Raw genomic sequence first — 23,617 nt, forward strand, 5'->3', positions numbered from 1 at the left:
AACCTAATGGATTGCTTCTGTGTGTGGGGTGGAGGGGTGGAGGAAGGAAGCGAGATTAGGGGAAAAATTGCAAAATTCAAAATAAATAAATTTTTAAAAAAGAATGCTGGAAAAAAGGATGAGATACACTGAGGCAATTTCAGGACTACTTAGATGAATAAAACTAGATCTTGATTGATGTGATTAACTACTCTAGTGAAATGTTTGTCATTATTTGAATTTGCATTGCATCTTTCTATTGAACTAGAATCAATGACCTTTAAATAATTATAACTTTGAATTGTACAAATTCACACAAATAGCTATACATCTAGTGTGTGAAGCTTAAAATGATCTTAAGAATAGCTCATGCTCCATCATCAATCCTCTTGACCCACCTTTCACAAAATTCTTAATTTCCATCAAAGTGAAGATTAGGTACCACTTTCTACATAAATTCTTTCCTAATTGTCATTCCTTCTATCCTAGTTATTATCTTCCACCTGAAATTAGAGGGTAGCTAGGTGGCTCAGTAAATAGAGAACTGGGCCTGGAGTCAGGATAGATCTTAGTTCAAATCCAGTCTCACTCACTTATCAGTTGTATAGCAAGTCATTTTGCCCTCTCTTTGTCACAGTTTCCCCATTTATAAAATAGCTCCTACCTTGCAATGTTGTTTTGAGCATAAAATGATTATAAAACATTTAACACAATGCCTAACATAGAATAAGTGCTATATAAATATTAGTGATGATGATAATGACAATAATGATGAAACTTCATTTCCCTTCCTGGGGAAAGAAGGAACAATAACAAGATTTAAAGAAGTCATAAAAGATGATGATGATGATGATGATGATGATGATGATGATGATGATGAAGAGGAAGAAGACAATGAGAAGGAGAATGGAATGGAGGAGGAGATGGAGGAGGAGGAGGAGGAGGAGAAGGAGAAGATGATGATGATAAAAAGGGGAGAAGGAGGAGAAAAGAGGAAAAGGAGGAGGAGGAAGAGGAAGAAGGAGGAGGAGAATGAAGAGGAGGAGGAAGAAGAAGAAGGAAAGGGAGAAGGAGGTGAAAAGGGAAGAGGAGAATAAGGAGAAGTCAAGAGTCTGGCACTGAAGTATGATATGGGAGGTGGAACTTACACAAATGAAACATCTCTTATTTTCCTAACTGGTTGCATGAATTTTGGACTTCTTTTGACTATACTCATTTTGTACTTCTTCCATTTCTCCATATGTCAGGATGTCAATAGTATTTATTAAAGTGCTTTCTGTGAGCTAAGCACTATGCAAAACACTGAGGATACAAATACAAGTTAAAAAAAATAGACAGTGGGGAAGCTAGGTGGTGCAATGGATAAAGCACTGGCCCTGGAGTCAGGAGTACCTGAGTTCAAATCCGGTCTCAGACACTTAATAATTACCTAGCTGTGTGGCCTTGGGCAAGCCACTTAACTCCATTTGCCTTGGGGTAAAAAAAAATAGACAGTCTCTGACTTTAAAGAAGTTTTCAATCAGTGGGGGGAAAGATAAGACATAAGAGGAAACTGGAAAGTGAGGAAAGATATTTTGTGCTGGGACATGATGTGGTATATGAAGGCTAAGGAATACTTTGCTGCTGAAAAAAGTAATGGTTTTATTTCCTGGAAAAAAACTTGTGTGATCTGAAGCGAAGTAAAATGAATAGAAACAGGAGAATAAATGATACAATAACAAAACTGATTATACAAAAATATTGTAAAGACAAAAAAATTTGAAAGATTTAGGAACTCTTATCAATACAATGACCAATCACAATTCTAGAGAAATTAATACGATGATGAAAAAATTCTGGCCACCCCCAAAAGGGGAAGTAATGGACTGAGAGTACAGATTGAAGCACTTATTTTGATATGGCTAATGTGGAATTTTGTTTTAAGGATCCAGATTTGTTTTTTTTTGTTTGTTTTGTTTTTGTTTTTGTTTTTGTTTTTTAGGTTTTTGCAAGGCAGATGGGGTTAAGTGGCTTGCCCAAGGCCACACAGCTAGGTAATTTTAAGTGTCTAAGGCCAGATAAGTATCCAGATTTGTGATGGGTTTTGTTTTCTCAATGAATGAGGGATGGAGAAGTAAGAAAAGGAGAATCCAGAAATGAAAATAAAATGAAATGAAATTTAAAAATAAAAAAATCTTACAAAAGTTAAAAAATAAACTTCACAAGTATAAGCTAGAGGAAATGTAGCTAGACAGCAATTTGTCTGAAAACAGATCTGGCTGTTTTAGTAGAATATAAATTCAATGTGAATCAAAATTGTGATGTGTGGCCCAGAGACTTGGGTCATAGGCAATCATAGGCAACATTAAACCAGGTTCATGTTCAGGACAGGGGCAGGAGTGATAGTAAAAGTAGTTGTGTGGTATAGGGAATGGTATTCTGGGCCTGGAGTCAGGAAGAACTATTTGCCACTCAGCATAATTGAACATATCAATAGCAAAACCAAGAGAAATCATATGATTACCTCCATAGATGCTGAAAAAAACCTTTGATAAAATACAACAACCATTTCTATTAAAAATACTAGAAAGTTTAGGAATAAATAGTTTTCCTTAAACAATAAATAGTATCCATCTAAAACCATCAATAAATATATGTAATGGGGATAAACTTAGAAGATTTGCAATAAAATCAGGAGTGAAACAAGGATGCCCATTATCACCATTACTATTCAAAATAGTATTAGAAATGTGAGCTTTAGCAATAAGAGAAGAAAAAGAAATTGAAGGAATCAAAATTTGCAATGAGGAAGTAAAACTTTCACTCTTTGCAGATGATATGATGGTATACTTAGGGAACCTGAGAAAATCATCTGAAAAACTCCTTGAAGAGGGTAACTAAGTGGCGCAGTGGGTAGCACACTACCCCTGGAATCACTAATACAACCTCAGACACTTAATAACTACCTAGCTGAGTGACCTTGGGCACGTCACTTAACCTCACTGCCTTAAAAAAACACACTTGAAAAAATTAACAAATTCAGCAAAGTAGTAGGATATAGAATAAACCCACATAAATCATCAGCATTTCTATATATGAACCACAAAGCCCAAGAGGAATAGAAAGAAAGAGAAATACCATTTAAAGTAACTTATAGACAGCATAAAATATTTGGGAATCTACCTCCCAAGAAAAAAACCCAGAAACTATATGAACACTATTAAAAAGCACTTATCACCTAAATAAAGTCAGATCTAAATAATTGGAAAAAATGTCAATTGTTCATGATTAGGTCAAACTAATATGATAAAAATGACAATTCTATGCAAATTAAATTACTTATTCAGTGTCATACTAATCAAACTACCAGAAAAACTATTTTACTGAACTAGAAAAAAATAGTAACAAAATTCATCTGGAGCAACAAAAGTCAAGAGCAGTGAACTGATGAAAAAAAAATGTAAAGGAAGGTGACCTAGCTCTACCAGATCTAAAACTATACTATAAAGTGACAGTCAACAAAACTGACTGATACTAGTTAAGAAGCACAGAAATGGATCAGTGGATTAGGATAGGTACAAAAGAAAAAGTAGTAAATGACCACTAGTAATCTATTGTTTGACAAACCCAAAGACATTAGCTTCTGGGATAAGAACTCACTATTTGATTAAAATTGTTGGGAAAACTGGAAAATAGTATGGCAAAAACTAGGGATAGACCCACATCTCACACCCTCTACCTACTTAATGTCAAAATGGGTATAATATTTAAACATAAAGGATGACACCATAGATAAATTAATAGACCAAGAAATATTCTATCAGATCTGTGGAAAGGGGACAAACTTATGACCAAATAAGCAATAGAGAACTGCAAAATGAATGATTTTGACTATATTAAATTAAAAAGGTTTTGCCCTAATAAAATCAATGCTGCCAAATTTGGAAGGAAAGCAGAAAGCTGGAAAACAATCTTCACAACTAGGAGTTCTGATGAAGGTCTCATTAATAAATTATATAGAGAATTGCATTAAATTTAGAAGGTTACAAAGTCATTCCCCTATTGATAAATGGTCAAAGGATATGAGTAGACAGTTTTCAAATAAAGAAATTAAAGCTATATATAATCATATGAAAAAATGCTCCAAATCATCATTGATTAGAAAAATACAAATTAAAACAATTCTGAGGTATCACCTCACACCTATCAGATTGGCTAAGATGACAAAAAGGGAAAAAGATCAATGTTGGAGAGACTGTGGGAAGATTGGAACATTAGTGCACTGTTAGTGGAGTTGTGAACTGATCCAAAAACATTCTGGAGAGCAATATGATACTATGTCCAAAGAACAATAAAACTGTTCATTTCCTTGACCCAGCAATTCCAATTCTAGGCCTATATACAGAAGAAATCATAAAAAATGGGAAAAATTCCACATGTTGCAAAATATTCATAGCAGCTCTCTTTGTAGTGGCAAGGAAATAGAAATTGAGGGGATGCCCATCAGCTGGGGAATGGCCAAACAAGTTATGGTACATGAATCCAAAAGAACAATATACACATTAATAACAACATTGTTAGATGATCGGCCTTGATGGAAGCAGCTCCTCTCAGCATTTCAGTAGTAGGTGAGCTGTAGTAGATCAGCTATGGACAATGTTATCCCCATCCAGAGGAAGAAAAACAAACAAACAAAAAGCAACACAAAAAGACCCCTTCAAAATCTGTTGAACACTTTATAAAAAATATCTCTTTCCCTTATGTATCTCTTTCCCTTAATCCTAATTCCTCATACCAAAAATAACTAATCTGTAAGCATGTTTATCACAAATATATACATACAATGTTAACCTGTCCGTTTACTGCTGAGGGGAGGGGAGGTAGGAAGGGAGGGTGGAAGGAAATTTTGTACGCATATGGATGAATGTTGAAAAACTTTCATACCATGTATTTGTAAAAATAAAATATCAATAAAAAAGGAAAAATTATTTGCTATTTTCTTCTTCAGTTCATTGTGCAGATGAGAATACTGAGTTAAAAAAGGTTAAGTGACTTGACCAGGCTCACACTGCTAGTAAGTGTCTGAATCTGAATTTGAACTCAGATCTTCCTAACTCCAGACTAAGCATTCTAACCATAAAACCCAGTTGCCCATTTTGGGTCTACTGCTTTCCACTATACCCAAGGTGACTTCCTAGGATTAGCACTGGGTCACTCTGGCAAGTGTAAAATGTCCTTAATTTTCAAACTTATTCACCTCATTTTAAAAAGGGGGGAGAGCTGGGTAGGGGTCATTTGTCTATGACCTATTTCAATATCCTTTAAGTAGAAAGTGGCACAAAGCCTACCTGCTCCAAATTGGCTTGTACTGATCCTAGACTGAATAAATGCTAAGCAGCAGCCAACTGGAAAGTGTGGCTGGTATTCTCCACTCCGAGAGTAGCTCTCTCTGGTAGATGGGCTGAAAGGTCCCCAAAACACAAGGAAGAAGTGCTTAATTGTGTGTATCCCCACAACATAACTTGAGTCTTGATCTTGTTTACAGGCTGCAAACTTTATGTGGAAAAATGTGTTTGTGCCAGCTCCCTTGCCCTGCAATGTGGCAGTTCTTCATTTCTCTGTTGAAGTTAGTCTGGAAAAAGCATTGCCCAGTGACAAATGGCTGGCACCAGAGGAACGCATTGTACTTTTCAGAATTTGGCCCCAACACAAACAAAAGCACTATCGCTCTAGAGCAGGAAGTTCTTCTGCTTAGTGAGGATGAAGCCTATCCTCACCCAGAAAATCTGTAGAGCAAGGCAAGTTTCTTATCCAGGTCCTCTGTATTCCTACTGTCTGGACCATTTTAGGACCTTCTCTTCTTTCCTAGAGACTCAGAATCATCCATCTCAATGTCATAGAGAAAGGCGAGCAATTTGATACAACAATTAACACAAAAATGTGAATGACTCAATACATCACCCCTTCTTGGCAGGAATACGTATTAAAAGAGTAGACTAGGAAAAGAGTTACTTTATCCAAAGGAATGAGCCTCTAAGGGTGGAATTGTAAAGTTATAGGCCTTGGCAGGGTTGGGGGAAGGGAGTCACAATTTTATTTGTTAAAGGACCTTCCCAGGTTTCCTCAGATTCCATCTTGCAGTTGATTGTCTTCCCCATGTGAGGCTGGGCAAGTTATTAAAAGCTAAGGATGCCTTTTTCCCAGCTGTGTCTATCCTGGCTAAATAAATCAGTTTCCTTCTCAAAGTTTTAGTTTAAGCCAACACCTCCCTACATGATCCAAGTCACTCATTTCTTCCTTCCTTCTCCAGCCCCTATGTATAGATTGTTCTCTGAAAATGAGAGAAGGTAATAAGTGCTGAGTCAGTTCAGGAGGGAAAATATGCCAATTTGTATTGCAGAAGCCTGGGAAACCTTGTAAAGACCCAATATTCAGTCTGGAGCTGTCACATCCTGTATGAAATTCTGGAAGCAGACCTGAATTCACACAAAGAATCAGTAATAACTTCAAGGTGTTAGGTACTCTCATGGAATCTTTTTATTGGACTATTGGCAAGAGAGCTGGGAAGAGGTGTCAGTTTACAAAAACTTTACTTATCCATAATCCATACAAGTGAAAGGTCAGGGATTGAGTGAGTTCCCTAGAAAAGAAACTTCTCTGAAATTTCAGAGGAACTTTGTCATTTTTTTGGTTGTTGTTCAGTCATTTCAGTGGTATCGGACTGTGTGACTCCATTTGGAGTGGTTTGCCAAAGGAAACTGAGGCAAACAGGGTTAAGTGACTTACTCAGGATCACATGGTTACTTTGTGTGGCCAGATTCCAGAAACAGTACTCTATTCACTGTGCCAGCTAGATGCCCCTAGCATTAAGCACACAATATTTCAATATTTTCAATAACTCCATAGGGTAGGCAAGGATTATTGGACCAATTTTATAGATAAGAAAACTAAAGTTTCCAGAAAGTAAATGACTAGGACAATTCATTTCAATTCAACAAGCATTATTATTAAACACCTTCCCCATACCAGTTTCTATGCTAGGTCTAGGAATACAAAGACAGACACAAAGTGAGATAGTCCTAGTCTTCAAGAAGCTTGCATTTCATTGGGACAGGGAAAGTGAGGTTTGGCATGGGCAGGGCCAAGGGAGAAGAGAGGAGGGATAGGGCAATACATATATATACATATATATATATATCTATATATATATATATATAGATAGATATAGATATAGATATATAGATATATAGATATATAGATATATAGATATATAGATATATAGATATATAGATATAGATATATAGATATATATATATACACCATTGAATTTACACAGAACAAACGCACGATAAATACAAAGTAATTTCAAGGGGGAAGCACTAACCTCTGTGGGAATCTGGTAAGGCCTCATGTAGGAGGTGATTCTTGGGTTGATCTTTGTAGAAAGCTAGTGAAAGTAAGAGGTAAAAAATAAGAGGAGAAGGAATGAATCCCAGGCATAGGAGATGGAGATGGATGGCATATCAGACAGGAAAAGTAGCAAATAAAATTTTGGTTGGCTGTCTCATGAGCAAAGGGGAACAGAGGGTGTTAAGACTAGAAATGTAGAATCAGACTACCAAAAAATTACTTTATTGAGTTAGTAAAAACAGTAACAAAATTCATCCAGAGGAACAAAAGGTCAAGAATATCAAGGGAATTAATTTAAAAAATTGCAAAGGAAGGTTTCCTATCTATCACTGATGTAAAACTATATTATAAAGCATCAGCATCAAAACTATTTGGTACTGGTTAAGAAATAGAGTGGAATAAATTAGGTTCCAAAGAAACAGTAGTGAATGATTATAGTGATCTGTTGTTTGATAAACCCAAAGATCCAGCTTCTGGAATAAGAACTCTTTTTTCATAACAGGTCCTGGGAAAACTAGAAGATAGTAAGGCAGAAACTAGGCATCTCACACCCTATACCAAAATAAGGTCAAAATTGGTAAAAGATCTAGACATAAATTTTTTATATACTATATATGTATATATGCCATATATAGATATACCATAAGTCACTTGGGAGAACAAGGAATAGTTTATCTGTCAGATCTATGGAAAGGGGACCAAAGAAGAAACAGAGAATTTTATAAAATGCAAAATGGATAATTTTGATTACATCAAATTGAAAAGTTTTTACACAAATAAAACCAATGCAGTCAAGATTAAAAGAAAGGTGGCAAGTTGGGAAATAATTTTTACAACTAGTATTTCTGACAAAGGATTCATTTTTAAAATTATAGAGAACTAAGATGGTGACAAGAAGGGATCCAGTCTTAGGAGTTCTCTGATAAAACTCATCAGCTAAGGACTCTAACTAAACTTTTGAGAGACAGAACCCACAAAGGGACCCAGTGAGGCAGTTCTCCTACTCAAGGTAACCTGGAAAAGAGCAGAAAGGCTCTGCTCGCCGGGATCAGAGAGGCAACCTGCCAGAGGGGTGGCCCACCAGAGCCAAAGAACTTCAGCCTCCCAGAGGCAGCCCCAGGGCACTGGGAGTCTCAGCTCACAGCAGCAGGGGAGTCTCCTGAGCTGCACCCTGAGGAGCACCGGGCACAAAGGGGGGGAACAGCGGGGGGACATCTGCCAGAGCAAGCACGTGGAGCCCAGCCCACGGGGCACACAGGGAGCAGCTTGGTCTTTCTGCTGCCCAAAGCCGGAAATAGAAGCAGGCAGAGCCAGTAAGCAGGAGCCTCCAGGGCATGAGCCCATAGAGTTGAGGGAGGGGAGTGAAGAGAAACTGCAAGCTCAGTCCTCTGTCCCTGGAACAGGACTCTGGGGCTCTGACCACATTCAGATCCTGACCACAGTCTAGGCCCCCCCCCCCCATAGAACAGCAGGGCCCCCCTCCACCTCAGCCGCATGGCAGAGGGGGGCACTTATGGTCATTCACAGACCAGGAGGGAGGACAGAGCCTCACACACTGAGACCCTTGTGGGAGTGTCCCAAAAGCTCAGGAAGCACCCCAAAACCAGGCCCAGGCTGGGAAAATGAGCAAGCAGAGAAACAAAAGGAAGATTATTGAGAAATATTTTGCAAATGAACCCAAGAAGGATCAAAATACTCAGTCTGAAGATGAGGAAGCACAAGCTCCTGCATCTAAAGACTCCAAGAAAAACAGAAATTGGGCTCAGGCTATGACAGAGCTCAAAAAAGACTTTGAAAATCAAATGAGGGAGTGGGAAGAAAAACTGGGAAAAGAAAGGAAAGAGATGCAGGAAAAACATGAAAATGAGGTCAGCAGCTTAGTCAAGGGAATCCAAAAAAATGCTGAAGAAAATAGCAGACTAAAAACCAGCTTAGGTCAAATGGATGAAACAGTTCAAAAAGTTATTGAGGAGAAGAATGCTTTAAAAAGCAAAATCAGCCAGATGGAAAAAGAGATAAGAAAACTCTCTGAGGAGAACAAATCCTTCAGACAAAGAATAGAATTCAGGGAGATTGATGAATTTACCAGAAATCAGGAATCAATACTTCAAAACGAAAAAATGAAAAATTAGAAGAAAATGTGAAATATCTCATTGAAAAAACAACTGATATGGAAAACAGACTTAGGAAAGATAATTTAAAAATTATTGGAATACCTGAAAGTCATGATCAGGAAAAGAGCCTTGACATCATTTTCAAAGAATTACTACAGGAAAATTGCCCTGATATTCTAGAAGCAGAGGGCAAAATAGAAATGGAGAGAATCCACCAATCCCCCAGAGAAAGAGATCCCAAAAAACCAACCCCTAGGAATATTATAGCCAAGTTCCAGAACTCCCAAGTCAAAGAGAAAATATTACAAACAGCCAGAAGGACATAGTTCAAATATCATGGAGCTGCAGTCAGGATCACAGAGGACTTAGCAGCAACTACACTGGAAGCTCGTAGGGCTTGGAATACAATATACCGGAAAGCAAAAGAGCTTAGAATGCAGCCAAGAATGAACTACCCAGCAAGGCTGAATGTCCTCTTCCAGGGAAAAAGATGGATTTTCAATGAACCAGAATTTCAAATGTTCCTGTTGGAATGGCCAGAGCTGAACAGAACATTTGATCTTCAGATACAGGACTCAGGTGAAGCATAGAGAGTGGAGGAGAGGGGGAAAATATGAGGGACTTAATGATGATGAACTGCATGTATTCCTGCATAGGAAAATGATACTGATAATACTCATATTAACCTTCTCAGTTAATAGAGCAGGTAGAGGAAGCTTTTATAGTTGAAGCACAGGAGAAAGCTGAATTTGAAGATAAAATATGGTGTAAAAATGGAGTCAATAGAAAAAAAAGGAAATGGAATGGGAGGGGGAATAGTCCAAGATATTTCACATAAGATTTTTTTTTATTACAATGAGCTATTGCAATGATATGGAAGGGGGGAGGCAAGGGGGAATGAGGGAACCTTTGCTCTCATCAGAGATGGCTAGAAGAGGAAACAGCATATATACTCAATGGGGTATAGACATCTGGAGTAAGAAGGAGGGGGGAGCAGGGGGAAGGGGTGGGAATGTGAATAAAGGAGGAGAGGATGGACCATGGGGGGAGAGTGGTCAGATATAACACATTTTCTTTCTTACTTCTTGCAAGGGCCTGGGATTGGAAGTCCTGTCCAGGACCATAGGGCCAGGCGGATTCTGGGCCGAAGGGGTGGTATGGGGGCTCAGGGCTTCTTGGCCCCAGGACCAGGGATCTATCTGCTGAGCCAGTCAATGACCCTACAGCAGAGTCAGAGTGAAAGGAGAGAGAAAATAGAGTATGTGGTAGTGGAGAAATAAGAAAGGAGCGAGTTGCGATCAGCAATGGCAACGTTGGAAAAATATGGAAGTAACTTTTGTGATGGACTTATCATAAAGAATGAGATCCACCCATGACAGAGTTGTTGGTGTTGGAACAAAGACTCAAGCACATTTTTTGTTATTATTATTTGGGGGAGGGTGCAGGGCAAGTGGGGCTGGATGGCCTGCCTGGGACCACATAGCAGGGTGATCTTTGGGTGTCTGGGGCTGGATTTGGACCCAGGTGCTCCTGGCTCAATAGCCAATGCTCTGTCTGCCACCCAGCCACCCCTACTATTATTACTATTTTATTTTATTTTGGGTCTTTTTTTTCTTTTTTCTTTTTGGTTTTTGCAGGGCAGTGGGGATCGGGAGGCTTGCACATCACACGGCTGGGTGATTGTTGGGTTTACGAGGCTGGATATGGGCTCGAGTGCTCCTGGCTCCAGGGCTGGTGCTTCATACATTGCGCCACCTGGCCATACCTACAATTATTACTATTATTTTTTTATTTTAATTTTTTTCTCTCCCCTTTACTTCTTTCGTCCAAGCAAGTCTATCTATATTCATGGGGGAGGAAGGGTATTTTGTTTACTTGTAAACAAGAATATTTTATTAATGTAAAAAAAACATTTGTACAAAATGAGAATAAAAGAGAAATTTAAAAAGAAAAAAAAAGAAATATTAGAGAACAAGTTTAAAAAAAATGTCCAAAATAATAAAACCTTTTATCTACTGACAAAAATAAAATAAAATAAAATTATACAGAACTGAGTCAGATTTATAGGGTTATAAGTCATTCCTCAATCGATAAATAATCAAAGGAAATGAACTGACAGTTCTCAGATAAAGAAATTAAAGCTATCTATAGCTATATGAAAAAAATGCTCTAAATTTTATTGATTAGAGAAATGCAAATTAAAACAAGACTGAGGTACTACCTCAGGCCTATCAGATTGATCAATATGACTAAAAATAAAAATGATCTATCTTGGAGAGGATGTGGGAAGACTGGGACACTAATGCATTGTTGGTGGAGTTGTGGATTGATCCAACCTTTCTGGAGAGCAATTTGGAACTATGCCCAAAGGACAATGAAACTCTAAATACCCTTTGATCCAGTAATACTACTAGATCTGTATCCCAAAGAGATCACAAAAAAGGGTTGAAATTCCACATGTACAAAAATATTTATAGCAGTTCTTTTCATAGTGGAAAAGAATTGGAAAATGATGTCCGTGGGTGAACAAATTTTGGGGGAGGGAGAGAGGGAGAGAGGGAGAGAGAAAAATTCAAAACTCAAAATCTTGCCAAAATTGATTATTAAAAACTACCATTGCATGTAGTTGGAAAAATAAATAAATACAATATTTTTAAAAGTCTAGAAAGGTATCTAATGATGAAAGAATTTCTTTTTTCTTGAATAATATTTTATTTTTCCCAAATTAAATGTAAAAATATTTTAACCTTTTTTGGTCCATGTTGAGCTCCAAATTCTTCCAAAAGAAAAGAATATAAATGAAGATAGCAAAAAGAAATATACTTCAATCTGCTTTCAGTGTTCATCAGTTCTCTCTTAGGAGAATAGCATTTTTCATCATGATTGCTATGGAATGGGTCATCCATACAATATTATTGTTACTGTGCAAAATGTTCTCCTGTTCTGTTCAACAGTTCATGTAAGTCTTTCCAGGTTTTTTCTGAAATCATCCAGCTTGAATTTCTTATAGCACAATAATATTACATCAAAATAATATACCACAACTTGTTCAGTCATTCCTCCATTGATCCCCTCAGTTCTTATCCTTTGTTACCACAAAAAAAAAAAAAGATTAAAAAATTTTTGTACAAATAGGTTCTTTTCCTTTTAAAAATATTTTTTAAGGGGTGGCTAGGTGGCGTAGTGGATAAAGCACCAGCCCTGGAGTCAGGTGTACCTGGGTTCAAATCTGATCTCAGACACTTAATAATTACCTAGCTGTGTGGCCTTGGGCAAGTCACTTAACACCGTTTGCCTTGCAAAAACCTAAAAAAAAAATTTAAAAAAATTTTTTTTTGGAATACAGACCTATTTGAGGCATTTTGGATCAAAGTTTATATAAAGTTTTATAGCCCATTGGACATAGTTCCAAATTGTTCTCCAAAATTGTTGAGACAGTTTACAATTTCACAAATAATACATTAATGCCCCAGTTTTCCCACATTTCCTCCAACATTCATCATTTTCCATTATCATCATGATAGCAAAGTTATTTTAATTTGCATTTCTCTAATCAATAATGACTTAGAACATTTTTTCATAAGTCTATACATAGTTTTGATTTCTTCATCTAAGAACTGCCGATTAATACCTTTTGACCATTTTTTCATTGGGAAATGACTTTTATTCTTATAAATTTGATTCATAGTTCTTTCTATGTATTTGAGAACCTAGGCCTTTATCAATGACTTGATTAACAAATTTTTTTCCAGTTTCCTGATTTCCTTCTAATTTTGGCTGCATTGGTTTTTCTTGTGCAAAACTTTTTAAATTAAACATATTCAAATTATCCTTTTTTTACATCTCATAATACTATTTTATCACTTGTTTGATCATAAATTCATCCCTCCTTCAAAGATCTGACAAGTAAAGTATTCCTTGTTCTCCTAATTTTTTTATGCTATCTCCATTTATATCTAAATTGTGTACCCATTTTGACCTTACTTTGGTATAAGATATTGGTCTATAGTTTCTACTATACTGTTTTCCATTTTTCTGAGCAGTTTTTGTCAAATGGTCTTGTCTCAAAAACTTGGATCTTCAAATTTATCTAAAATTATATTACTATGGTCACTTTCTACAAGGTTATTTACCTAATTTATTGCATTGAATCACGACTTTATTTCTTGACCAGTACCATATTGTTTTGATGATTACTGCTTTATAATATAGTTTGAGATCTGGTAAGGGATGATCGACTTATTTTGTGAGAATGTGACAATTGTGGTTGACTGGCTCAAGGTCACACAGCTAGTAAGTGTCGATTATCTAGGACTGGATTTGAATTCAGATCCTCCCGACTCCAGAACCTATCCACCATGTCAGCTAGCTGCCCCAGGATGATGGACTTTTCAGGGCCAAACACAGGAATCTATTTGATACCAGAAAGTCCCTGAAGGCTCTTGAGGAATAATTTTGAAACATTGGACAATAGAATTACCACTTTGGGAGCTATGTGAAGGATGGCTTGGAGATAAAAGAGACTAAAAACAGAGAGACAAATTGAGAAGCTATTGCAAAATTGTATAGATGAGAAGTGATGAGAGCCTGAACTCAGTGATGTTTATTTGAAAAGAGAAAAGGGGATGGTTACAAGAGATGCCTCAGATTCATTGGACAAGATATGACATCTGATTGATTATGAGGTCAAGGAAAAAAGAAGTGCAAATTTTTATCATTTAAGTTTTAGAACAAATATATGTTTGGAAGTTAAGGTTTCTTTACAAAGAAGTACAGATCCAAAAAAATCATGATGTAGGTCATTGGTTTTTTGCCTTTATTCACTTTTCCCATATTTAATGTTCATCCCTTGCCCATCTTATCCACTTATTCCTGAAAAAATATACCTTCTCTGAACCTCATTCCTAAGGGTTATATCCACAGATGGGAATTTAGGACCACTGTCCCTAATGCCCTAAGTCTCAGATGGAAATCTCCTCACATTGGCATTCTAGTTGTTTACAAGATGTTTAGAAAGACAGTGTTGAATCAGGGAGATGGTGCAAAAAGAAGAGAGCTCATATTCTCTACCATTTCTGCATTCTCTCTTACTGTGTGACTTGGTTGTTTTCCAGTATCAGACAGTCAATAACAGTGTATCTTACTTTAAAACATGAAGGACCTGTGGTTTCTTTACTTCTTCACTGATTCAGATCACAATCAACCCCTCTATGGATTGTTTTTCAAAAGTTACTGAGGGGGAAGCTAGGCAGTTCAGTGGACCGAGCACTGACCCTGGAGTCTAGCAGGACCCAAGTTCAAATCCAGCTTCAGACGCTTAGTAATTACCTGACTTTGTGACTTTGGGCAAGTCACTTAACCCCACTGCCTTGCAAAAACAAAACAAAAAAAAGTTACTGAGACTAAAAAATCATTTACCTTTTGCCCCACCCCACATTCCTTGTAACAAGTTATTGAACACCTAAGTGGACTAGTCTTCAGACAACAGATACAGTCAATCTCTGGACCCACATTTGGAGCTTTTCTATATTGCTGAAAATTTTAAGAACCTGTCTTAGAATTTAATGGAAACTACCCAAAGATATTCAGCTAACAATTTACGTAGGAAAAACCAAGTGGATAAGCAATACGTATAATATATATGTGTATGTATATACATATATATATATATATATATATATATATATATATATATATATATATATTACAGATTATGGCATACAGTTTAATAAGGAGACAAATGAGTAAATAAATTTTACTTTATACTATGGTATGGGTTCAAGTCAAAACAGAAGGAAGAGAGTGGGTTGGGTTGTATTTGGGAACTTGTGTGTCATTTTCAATTCTGCCCTGAATCATCATGATTTGTGTACTTGATTTATACCCTTTATAAGAAGTATTTATGAGGTAAAAATTTCACTCATAAACATGATTAAGGCTTGGTGGACTGTGACTAATGACTCTAGTGGAAAACTACACAAAAATTTAAAATAACAGATTAGGTGGAAAGGAGGATAGGATTGCATTTAGAGAAATACCATTCAAACTAACTGTAGACAACATAAAATGCTTGAAAGACTACCTACAGAGGAAACCCAGGGATAACATGAACACAATTACAAAATATTTCCCACACAATAAAGCTAAATCTAAAAAATTGGAGAAATAGTAATTGCTCATCAGTAGGATGAACTAATATCATAAAAATTACAATTTGACCTCAGTTAATGTATATATTCAGTTCTATACAAATCACACTGCAAAAGAATTACTTTATAGAGCTAGAAAAAATAGTAACAAAAATCACTGGGAAAACAAAAGGTCAAGAATATGAAGGGAATCAATAAAAATTGTAAAGGAAGGTAGCCTAGCAGTTCCAGATTTCAAGCTATATTACAAAGTGGTAATCAAAACATTTGTACTAACTAAAAAATGGAGTAGCAGATTAGTGAAATGGATTAGGTACAGATTATACAGTACTAAAAAACCATAGCAATCTACTAAATAACCATAGCAATGTAGTGTTTCATAAAACTGAAGATTCACACTTTGAGGGTAAGAATTCAACATTTGACATTTAGAAAGAAATTTTACAGAAGCTAGTCATTGATCAACATCTTGTATGGTATTCCAAGAAAAGACCAAAATGGGTAAATTATTTAGACATAAAAAGTGATATCATAAGTAAATTAGGGAATCATGGCAGAATTTGATCTGTGAAGAAGGGAAATGCTTAAGGACAAACAAGAAATAGAGACGTTCATAGGGAGTAAGATGGATATTTTTAATACATGAAACTAAAATTCACAAACAAAACCAATGAAACCAAAATTGGAAGTCAATCAGGAAACTGGGAAACTATTTTTGAAACAAGTTTCTCTAATAAAAGCCTCATTTTTTCAAGTAGATAGGGAAAATAAGAGCAATTCTTATTTTGATAAAAACTGTTAAATGGTGAAAGGATACAAACAGGCAGTTTTTAGAAAAAGAAATCAAAGCTATCAAAAATCACATGAAAAGCTATAAATCATTACTGATCAGAGAACTGTAGATTAAAACAGAGATACCATCTCACACTTAAATGACAGAAAACAAAGATAACAAATACTGAAGGGACTGTGGAAAAATTACAATACTAACGCATTGTTGGTGTAGTTGTAAACTAATCTAACCACTGTGGAGAATAATTTGGTGCTATGCCCAAATGAGCTATAAAACTGTGTGAAATGTGATTCAGTAATACTTCTGCTAGGGTTTTATCCCAAATAGATTTTTTAAAATGGATTGGTGGGGGGAAGAACTTATTTGTATAAAAATTTTAATAGCAATCCTTTTTATGATGGCAAAGAACTAAAAATTGACGGGATGCCCATCAACTGGGGAATGGCTAAACAAGTTGTAGTATACGATTGCAATGGAATACTATTGTGTTTTAAGAAATGATAAGTATATGATCTCAGAAAAACCTGGAAAGGCTTACATGAACTGATGCAAAGTAAAGAGAACAGAGCAAGGAGAATGTTGTACACAGTAAAAGTGAAACTGTAAGGATCATCTGTGAAAGGTTTAACTTCTTTGATCAATCCAATGGTACAAGATTTCAAAGCACCCATGATGAAAATGCTGTTCCCTTCCTAATAGAGAATTAATGAACTCTGAATTCAGACTGAAGAATTTTTCTTGTTATTATCTTCATTTTTATTATTTTATCTTATTGATATTTTTATTGTAACATGTCTAATATTGAAATATATTTTGACTTCATATAAAAATCTATATCAAACTTCCTACCTTCTCAAGGGGAATGGGCTGAAGGGAGGGATTGAATTTGGAGCTCAATTCTTTTTACTCAATGATTGTTAAATTTTTGTACATGCATTTGGGAAATATTTAATGTAAAAATTATTCAAAAACAAAGATTTTTTTAAAATTTTTATTAAAGATATTATTTGAGTTTTACATTTTTCCCCCAATCTTGCTTCCCTCCCCCCACCCCCACCCCACAGATAGCACTCCGTCAGTCTTTACTTTGTTTCCATGTTGTACCTCGATCCAAATTGGGTGTGATGAGAGAGAAATCATATCCTTAAAGAGAACAGAATTCTCAGAGGTAACCAGATCAAACCATAAGACATCTGGGGTTTTTTTTTCTGAATTAAAGGGAATAGTCCTTGTACTTTAAAAACAAAGATTTATTATTGGGAAGAAAACATTATTTTTGAGAAGTGTCAAACACATGACCCATAACACTATCCAGTGTGGCCCAAACCAGATTAAAATGCAATTGGAAAATATTTAACAAAATAAATAATAAAACAAAGATATATTAATATGCAATATTAATACTCAATATGTAGTCTGCATTAATACTCAATATGTAGTCTGCATATGAAGAATTCAGTCAATTTCCTTTCTATTTGACTTTGATACCACTTCTCTTCATCTTCTGCCTCTCTAATCCAATCTTCTCTCAGGTGCCAAACTGATTTTCCTAAAGTATTGGTCATTTCTCTGATCCAGTGACTTCTCATTACCAGTAGAGTCAAATAAAAATCTTTTGTTTGGTACTTGAAACCCACACAACTTGGTTCTAATGTATCTTTCCAGTATTATTAAATATTACTCTCCTTCCCACAGTCTAGTCAAACTGGTGTGAAAAAACCATCATGGTGATTGGAACAGTGAATCACTTAGGAAAATATAAAAAGTTGATTTGCCTTAGTGAGGGCCCAGTTGAATTTGTATAATATAAATTTATAATGGACTCAGGAAGCACAGTTTCCTAATTTTCTCCAATTTGTTAAGCATCTCAGTATAAATGGAGGCAAAAGATCATAGAACTAATAAGAGACTGAGATTTGGCAAGATCTTCAATAGAATGGAAAGAAGGTATTCATAAGAAGAGTGTAGAGTTGAACTGGTTCACCATGGGATCAAGATGGGAAAAGGAAAGTAGTAGCCAGTGTAGGAGTGATGCCCTTGAAAGGGAAAAACAACTGAGGAGTAATGGGATATGCAAGGAGTTGAGAAGTAAAGACTGTGATCTAGGCACTGAGGAAGGAAGGAAAATGTCCTGCAGATTGGTGGACAACAGCTACCAGTATCTTGATTGGGTGATAAATATGGATTAAATGAACCATAAAGGAAAGATTACTGAGTTTGGGTGGTAGAGGGAGAGTCTCAAAGTTGCAATGGGGAGCAAGGAACTCCTTCACCATCACCAACTCCTTCAGAAGTCAGGGGATAAAAGTGCTACTAGTGCTGGAATGTATACTTGGAGAAGTTATGCCTTCAGAAGGGAGCTAGATCTCAGTGAGTTCAAGAAGATGAAAAGAAGATATGAAGGAAAAGACAAGATTAAAGCTAATTTGTTATATAAATATATATATATATACATATATATATATATATATATATATATTTCAGAGAGCACAATGGAAGGGGTGAGTATCTTTCAAAACAGAAAATGGAGATTATTGAGCTGAACTGAAGACAATAAGTATAAAAGTAGTCATTTGAAAGGCTAAAAATGGGGTTATGATCATGGCAACAAAGGTTCAGAATCCATAAGACAGGGAGAAAATAATAGGTTAATAATTGAGGAAATTAGTTCAGGTAGGTTATCACTGTCCTTAGGGGTCAGGCTGGTGATGGAGGTTTCCCAAGATATTAACTACCAAGATGATGTAGATGGCCAGAAAGAGTACCTGAACAATTAGCCAGAAAGAAGGTATAGAATTGTATTGATAAAGTAAGTTCCACCCTGGAAACTCTACATCAATTAAATCAGAGTTTTAGTCCCCATTTCCCTCAAAAATTTCCATAGTATTACCAAATTCATAATACTAAAGTGTAGATTGGACTCTGTTGCCACTTAATGCTAACCCCCATCAAACATCCATTTGTTTCCACCCTTTCTATATTGTTCCCTTTTTATACTCTTTATTCTAATCAAAAATATGTTTGATTTTCCCCTATAAATGACTTATCTCTCATCTTTGTCCCTTTGAATAGGCAGCCCTCTAAGTCAAAAGGTGCTTAGAATAAAATAGTAATAGAATTTAGAGCTGAAAAGGAAATTAGTGGTCACCCAATCCAACTCATTATCTGAAAGGAATTACCAAATACTTATCAAGCTTTGGCTTAATGACCTCTCATGATAGTAAACTACCTCCTCTTGAAACTAACCATTTTCCTTTTAATAAACTCAAGTATTAGAAACTGAATTTGTCTTTTGAGATTTTCACTCATTACACCTTTTTTTCTGAATCCTTGGATCAAAATGGACAAGTCCAAAATTTCTATCATCTGATAGTCCTTCTAATACTTAATAGTCCTAATTCTTTTCTCACATCTTCTTCAAAGAAGTTCTAGTTTCCTTCTGTAGCATTTTCATTTGGGCTACAGCCTAATTCATACTAAAAAGGTTAAGTTCCCCAGGATGACTCCTCTATGTTTAAGGTATTCTGTGGCTGTACCCTTTTAAAATTCATAGCTCATGGACCCCCACTGTTCTATTTACCCATATAACTCATCCTACTTGCACAATTAGCTTCAAGCAGAGTCATTTACTGAAATGGTACAGTAAGGAAAATGAGTCATTTGCCCTAAATACCTGTGCTGAACTCTCACAAATACATGTGGCATTGGTGGTAAGAATCATAATTTAAATAGAGTTCTCTAAGTGAAAGGCAGCTACATAGGAAAGGCACATAAACCAGGCAACTCACACCTCAGACAACAAAACATTCCAAGTTCTCCTCTTGTTGTATATATGTTATATTTATCTCTTTGTGTAACACTACATCTCTCAAAAAATAAAATTCATGTTCTTTGAGAACAGAGCCTAATTCAATATTGGCTTTGTATCCCTAGCACAGAGTATTAATAAATAAATGTTCATTGAATTGAATGATGGAAGATTTTGTGCATTCATCTGAGGCTATTAAAAGCAATCACTTTTTGATTATCCTTAATCATAATTTTACTTTTCAGAGAATGGAAAAAGATCAGAGAACTGTTATTCTTGACCTGATTCTCACTAATAAGGAAGAACTACTTATCAAAGTTGAAAGATCCATTATCTTAAGAAGAAACAAAATCATTAATAAATGGAGAAATCACCACCAGCAGCAACAACTGATCAATTACCACCAAGCACAGATAAGAACAATAACCCTAAGGATAGCAGCCTCCTACAGGTCACCAGTTCAGTTTCTAGCTTAGAATTCAGAGGTATCATCCAGGAAGACAAGTTCTGCTGAGAAGGGGTCAATCATACTCACTAAATGCCAACCAACTGCCATCCTCAGGGTAGGCAGGTCAGGCTCTAAAAGCTCTAAATAAAGAAGCAGCATGGGTCAGGCAAGTAAAAAAAAATACTACCTCCTTGACTACCATGTCTCCCTGGTAGCTGTTCTATCCTGCATGTGTTATTAAAAATCCAGAAAAGAAAGTTCCTACAGCCAAAGCTCTTGACACTGTCCAATGGCTCAACATCAGAAATTGGTATGATTTTTTTTCTAAGAGAAATGACATTAGGAGGCAGAGCAAAGATAATAGAATAAAGACAGGGACTTTCCCCCAGCTCTCCCCTAAACTATTCCAAATACCTTTAAATAATGATTCTAACCAAACTCTAGACTTGTAGAACCCACAAAAAGACTGAGTGAAACAATTTTCCATTCCAAGACAATTTGGAAGATCAGCAGAAAGTGTGTGCTGCACCAGTGAGAGAGGATCACAGAGTAGCAATGTGCACCAGAATGAACCTACCCCAGTCATCCAGGAACAGGAACCTAAGTAACTGGGTCAGTGGCAGCAGTGGGATTGCCAAGGGATTGCCAAAGACAACTTGGAAGATCAGCAGGAAAACTCCATTGAATTGGAGTGAGATTGGAGCTCATCCAAGGGCATGCCTTAGTAGCAAGACCCAACTGCAGCAGACCAGGAGCAGGCCATAGGAACCACTTAATCAGCAGTGGCAGTTACTTCCAGAGTTTTCAGCCCACAGATGGTAAGGAAGTTGGAAGGAGATTACAGGAGTCTCTTTACTATTACTGAGGCAGGACTCTGTTGCTTTGCCCATACTCAGATCTGGGTCATAGTCTGAGGTCCCAGGTCTAGAAAGAGGAGTGGAAGCACAATAAGCAGAAGTTTATTACCTAAGAGATGCAGAAACTCTCCTTATAGTTCCAGAGCAGAAAAGATTGCTTGTAGTCACTCACAAGGTAAGGAGAATAGTCATAGGCTCTCATAAGACATTGGAAGAATGGAAAACTTATAGATATCTAGGAGTTTCTCTAAAAACAACTGCAAGAACCCTCAAAAGCTTGGAACAATACATCCTCTAATCTGGAAGCAGTGTCCTACCTGAACAAAGAGATAAAATCAAGTCATAGGTTGGGGAAATGAGCTGACTATAGAGCTTACTATGGTCTGAAAGATCAAAATACCCACTCAAAAGAAGATAACAAAGTCAAAACTTTTACATCCAAAACCTCCAAGAAAAATATGAATTGGGCTTAGGCTATGAAGAGCTCAAAAAGGATTTCAAAATGAGAGTGATGTGAAAAAAATCATGAAAACTGAGTCAGCAGCTTGGTGAAGGAGATAGGAAAAAATGCTGAAGAAAATATCATCTTAAAAATTAGACTGGGCTAAATGGAAAAAGAAGCCCAAAAAGTCAAGGAGAAGAATGCCTTAAAAAAAGCAGATTTTGACAAATGGAAAAGGAGATACCAGAGCTCACTGAAGAAAATAATTCCTTAAAATATAGAATGGAGCAAAGAGAAACTGACGACTTTGTAAGAAATCAAGAAACAATAAAACAAAACCAAACAAATGGGAAAACTTGAAGAAAATATGAAATATCTCATTGGAAAAACAACTAAGCTGGAAAACAGATCCAGAAGAGATAAATTAAAAATTAGTGGACTACCTGAAAGCCATAACCTCCAAAAAGAACCAAGATATTATTTTTTTCAAGAAATTACCAAGGAAAATTGCCCTTAGAGGCTAGAAGCAGAGAGTAAGATAGAAATTGAAAGAATCTACCAATTAACTCCTGAAAGAGATCCCCAAATAAACACTGTCAGGAATATTATAGTCAAATTTCAGAGTTCTCAAGTCAAGGAGAAAATATTGCAAGCAGTCAGAAAGAAATAACTCAAGTCATAGAGCCACAGTCAAGATAATATAAGATTAAAAATTCCTACATCAAGGGAACATAGAGCTTGGAGTATGATATTCTAAAAGATAAAAGACCTTGGATTACAACCAAGAATCAACTACCCAGCAAAACTAAACATTTTCTCTCAGTGGAAAAGATGGACATTCAATGAAATGAGAGACTTTCCTGATGAAATGACCAGAACTGAACCAAAAATTTGATTTTCAAATACAAGAGTCAAGGGAAGCATAAAATGGTAAACAGGAAAGGCAAATGATAAGGGATTTAATGATGTTGTACTGCTTCTATTCCTGCATGAGAAGATGATACTGATAATTAAAATGAACACTCTCATTTACTAGGGCAGTTAAAAGGAACATGTATAGACATGGCACAAATGGGAGTTGAATTTGAAGAGATAATATATTTTTAAAATGGAGTTAATGATGAGAGAAGAATATAACGGAGAGAAAGGTAAAAAAAGGAGGCAGAATGGGGTAAGTTATTCCACATAAAGGCAAGAAAAATTTTTTGCAGTGGAGTGGAAGAAGGGGGGAGATGAGAAGGTGTGAGTGGTCCTTACCATAATGAAAATTGGCTCATAGTGGGAATAATACACACACTCAAGTGGATATAGAAATCTATTTTACTCTAGAGAAGAGGAAAGGGATGGGAGGAGGGGGATTAAGGATAGATGATAGAAGTGAGGGAAGATTATGGGAGGGGGTAGTCAGATGTAAATCACTTTTGGGGAGGGCATGGGTGAAAGGAGAGAAAGAATAAATAAATGGGGTGGGGGAATAGGAGTTAGAAATATCAAGTGAGGGAAAAAATATTGAACAAGTTTCTCTTTCTCAAACATAGAGAGCTAAGTCAAATTTATAAAAAAAATAAGTCATTCCCCAGTTGATAAGTGATCAAAAAAGAACAATTTTCAGATGAGGTTATCAATGCTCTCTAAATC

Source organism: Macrotis lagotis, chromosome X, assembly GCF_037893015.1.
Source record: "Macrotis lagotis isolate mMagLag1 chromosome X, bilby.v1.9.chrom.fasta, whole genome shotgun sequence".
NCBI lineage: Eukaryota > Metazoa > Chordata > Mammalia > Peramelemorphia > Peramelidae > Macrotis > Macrotis lagotis.